This window comes from Protopterus annectens, chromosome 4.part0 (assembly GCF_019279795.1).
Source record: "Protopterus annectens isolate FY-2018-M chromosome 4.part0, PAN1.0, whole genome shotgun sequence".
Lineage (NCBI taxonomy): Eukaryota > Metazoa > Chordata > Ceratodontiformes > Protopteridae > Protopterus > Protopterus annectens.
In genome coordinates, this window is record NC_056733.1 from 1,884,689,476 (window position 1) to 1,884,694,591 (window position 5,116).

A 5,116-nucleotide genomic window follows, 5' to 3' on the forward strand; every position below is an offset into this window, starting at 1 on the left:
GGCATTGATAGTGTTAATGTAGGTATAAGAGGGGGCCCACAAGCCCTTCTACTGGAGATTAGAGAATTAGAATGGCAGTTACGCCTAAATGCTTTTTCCTACCCAGGATTAAATGAAGCATGCAACATCTTGGCTGTGCTGAAATACAAAAGTTACTTGAGGTAACATATACACATATATACATTTTTTCTTTACCTCAAGTTATATTTTCTTTAGTTTTTTTGTAGTATTTTTCTTAATATTTCGGCTAGTGCCTCTGCAGGGTATCAACAAGAAGAGGTACCGTGCTGCATACAGTACTGAGTTTAAATCCCTTCTTTTGGAGAACATTTATTTTATTAGCACTGTCTCCTAAAGTGTTTTATAATTTATAATAATATTTTTAATATTTTTAAAAAATTTGCAATAACATAGTTAAATAGATTTTTCATAGATTCATCAAGAGCTGACTTGTGTTTATAATAAGCTTTCTTATGGCTTTTTTAAATAACTTTTTCAGTGTCTTACATATATTCTTCAAGAGGCTTCTTCTCAAAAAGTCAGGGTATTAAGACCTAACTTTTAAGTAAGATTTGTTTTACACGTTGTTTTACTGAAGCTTACTTGCATTGAAACACATTTCTAACTGTATTGTGTTTAGACATCTACAAGGAACCAGTACTATTGGTTAATGGTGTCATCTTACGTGAATGTGCACCTTCGTTCACTTGGTAGTGATTGTAATAACTATTAAAAGAAATGGTGCTTGCCTTTTAAAAAATAGATGTATGTGTTGAAGGAAATGACATCATTCTTTTTGCTTAGCTTAAATTGAGTCATGTTCCGTGTTTTATTGTCTGATGAAGCTTCTTCCGTGTAGGAAGCGAAAACGTTTTTAACATTAAACTGCGTTCACAAAGTAATAACGAGGAAGTATCTGGTTATTTGGTTTTGTAACCAACTTGAACATTTTTGATACATCCTTGTGTCGACTGGGTTTGTCCTGGTGCCGTACGCTACTTGTTTTTGACTGTTTGTTCATTTTTTGGTCACCAGGTTTCTGTTACTGCACAGATATCGATGTTCTCCATGCTAAAGAGAGTTTTGAGTGTGTGCATCTTGAGGTTTAGACTTCTGGCGTTGAGTAGCATTACTCTTAGTTTCTTTTCCCTTGTGATACCTATGGAGGTGGGTTTGTCTTTTGAGCCTTGCCTAAAAAAGGCACTATGGGGGTAGCAAGAGCCTTTGCCAATATCTGAAAGCCCAGGGGTGACAGGTGCAAGCCTTCCCCAGCGAAGCATCGAGGCTTGTCGAGCATATCATCCCAAGCTGACAGGCATTGGATCCCCTTTGAATGACAATGATCTCACCAATCAATCCAATCTACTCACCCAGCATCTCCAACAGAGTAGTCCGCAGGGAATCCCAAAAGTCTGCCGGCTCATTACACTCCCAAAAAATATGTTCCCAGACATCTCTTTCTTGCCTGTCATACTGCCAACATTTGCTATCCACCTGAGGAAAAAATTCTTTGGAGTCTATTTGAGGTATACAAATATCTATTTCCAAGCAAAGATCCTAAATATTCTAGACTCTGTTGCATATTTGGGAGATATACATATATCCTCCCATTTTTTTTGTGAATTGCTTATCCACTATCTCCTCCCAATCCTTTCTAACCACCTCTGATTGATTTTTATAGTTATCATGCAATATTTTATATACTCTACTAATTATTCCTTTTTTAATGGCAGCTTCCGTTCTAAATTATATTAAAAACTCTTCCACTGCTGAGCTTTCATTTAGCTCCCCCCCATTTCTTTCTCTTTACCTATACTTTGGTATCAATCCTTGACAGAGAAGACAATCTTTAACCTGCAGTCTAAATAAATTCTTACCTTTTCACATTCTATCATCTTTTCCTCTCTAGTCTTTTGCTCCCAATACCTTTGTTCCTTTGTCAGTGCTCTCCAATACATTCCAGTCCTCTCTTGCCTATTGTCTGTATCTCTAATTGCAGTCAACCCTATTGGCAGAATCTTCTTTCTCCATTCCTGTATTGGCTTAGTTCTTAGAACACTTTCTGCTACTTTACATCCAAAATCCCAGTCTCTCCTTGTTTTTTGAGCTTCCCCCCTGTATGATCATCATTCCTTTCCACTTTGAATTACAGTTTTCTGCTTGTGATATGTATAGAAGCCTCAGCTGTGTAGCTCTGAAATACCCCTATAAACTGAGTAATCCTAATCCACCCTGTTTTACTGAAAGGATCAGCTTATCCCACTTGACTCTTCACGTCTTCCAATCCCAGATAAAGTCCTTCAGCTCTTTACTAATTGCTATCCACAACTTCTTCTCTGGTTGATAAAAATATGCCTGACTTATGGTACAAGTCTAAAGGGACTAAAGCATTTTGGCTGCTTGTATCTTATTATTCAGATCCATATAACAAAGCTTCATAGCTCTCAACCGATCGGAGACAAATCTCAACAGAATCAGGGACAAATCCTCAAATAATCAGGGACATTTTTTAAATATTTGTACTATTAACCTGAAACATTTGCAGAATAAGAGAATATGGATTAATATAGGTTTTCTGATGTAAAACGTCTGTAACTCTGAATTACTATCATTATTTATTAAGGGAAATTCACCACCTTTTCTTCAGCGGTCACCAGTTTTAAAAGGGATTAAGAGGGACATATCTAAAATCAGAGTCTATATCAGGGACAGTTGAAAGGCCTGCAAAGCTTCCATTTTCTCATTTTTTTGTTGTATCTTTTGTTTAGTCTCTTCTGCAGTTGAATCTTTTCTAGTTCTGTGAACTAAGGATTGCTTCACTCAATAAACATTCACTGATGGGATGCAGCTTGGAAATGGATGACATGATGGCAAGAAGTAACCAGTAGCTAGAAATGTATATTTTGTACTCAGACTGCATGCTGTTGCCCCCTCTACCACCAACTTGTCATTTAAAAATATGTACCCAACCCTCTAAGTTTTGCTCATATGTACTTTGGGAAGTGACACATTCATATCAGCTATCGCTCATTATAACCACAAAAAAGGCAATTTTAGAGATGCATTTCTGACAGTTACGCATATTTTATATAATTCTGTCCAAAAGACACTAGTTCAAATAGTTCTAAACATTCTGTGCTTTTTGAGCCATACATTCTTTGAAAGATACACAGAAAAAAAGTACTCATTTAATTACATTGAGTATGCCTAGGCACATCCTGTTAGCAGCTAAAAACGACACTGAGAGTAGTTGCAACATCAAAGAACAAAGTATGAGAGGCATTTTACCATCTTCTGGAAAGTGACTCCGTAGACAGCACAAAGAAACTATCAGGTTGCAAGGCAAAGACAGGAACATAAATAAGATCATCATCAGACACCCTTCATAAGGGATACCAAAAATAACCTGCTTACCAGCCCATGGGATATCAAGGGTATCAGATGGAAGTAATAGCTCTTGCAACTTCTATCTGAAAAAAATTCCACAGAAGCTGTATTACACCTGAAACAGCCCACAAAGAAAGAAAGGGAGCACACTCTAGAAGAAAAACACTAAGGAAAATGAAGTCAAGAAAAGAAGGAGGCTCAGATGACACCACAGCTGATATGATTGAGATGTTGGGTGAGTTGGGGGAGAAATGGCTCCTGAGGGTATTCATAGCAGTATGGCTAGAAAGGTATATCCCAAATGACTACAGAATAAGCATACTTGAGCCAGTGTACAAGAACAAAGGGGAAATTCACAAATGTGGGCAGTATAGTGGTATCAAACTCTTGTCACACTACATGACGGTTCTGGAGAGGGTGACTGATAAATAAGTAGAGTAGTAGAAACTATGTCTGGAGATGAACAGTTTGGATTTAGATCAGGATGCAGAACAACGTAGCCCAAAGTTTGCAATGAGATAGATTGCTGAGAAGATGCTAGAATTGAGGAAAGAGTCCAACTGGTGAGTCCTAGACTTTAAGAAAGCATATAACAAGGTCCACAGAAAACTGAGTCGGGCAGTTCTGCAATGGTTCAAAGTTCCAGAAATATTTGTAGAATTAGTGTAGGCTATGTCCAAGGAGCCAGTGACACAAGTATAAACAGTGTTCAGGCTCACAGAAGGGTTCAGCGTTCATACAGGTGTTGGACTGCATTAGCAAACAGGTAATGGGACAGATCAATAAAGTCGCTGTATGTAGACTGTGAACAAGAACTGCATCAAATGATACGGCAATGGACACTTGTAATAGCAGCAAATGGAGGGAATCAGAAGATGTTAAGAAATAAGATAGAAAGAAAATAGTGGAATAGGTTAACAACTTCAAGTACCTGGGAAGGGTGGTTGAAGAGAAGAGAACTCTGAAAGAGGAGATCAAAGCCAGAATCAGATGGGTTACCTCCAAATGGCTCAGACTGTTAGGGGTAGTGTATGACAGAAGAATGCCAAAGAAGCTGATAAGTAAGATGTACAAAATAGTGATGTGACCAGCACTAATATATTGTGCAAAAACCTGGGCAGTGAAGGCACAGCAGTTGAGGAAGATGCAAATGATGGAGATGAAGTGCATCAGATGAGTAGCAGGATGCACACTGTGGGACAGATGAAGAAATAAGAACATCAGAGGAGAAGCCCAAGTTTCCCCAGTTGCAGAGATGGTCAAACAGGACAGATTATGGTAGTCTACACACATGCAGAAATGTAAAAGACAATCTGGATTCTAGACAGACAGGAAGAGGAAACCAGGACATCCAGCAATGAGATGGATGGACTGTGAGAGAGACATGAGACAGTCAGGCATGACTGCCGAAGAAGGTAGGAGAGTGGCACTGAATCATGAGAGAAGGTGTCAGTTGATACAACACACTGACCCCATGGAGAAAATGGGAAAAAGGGGACTGATGAAAATGATGATAATTGCAAAACTACCTGCAGAAAGAAGCAAACACTCATTATCCCTGTGAACACCCACATGTAGTTCACTATGTGTGAAGGCCTGAATCGGTGCACTAAATGGAGGAGATGGTGATCACAAAAAGGATTTCCTACGAGACTCTCAAGCCATAGGAATAACAATGCATCCATGGATATTTCTTCCATGCCATATTACACCGAGGAGGAGAGAGGAA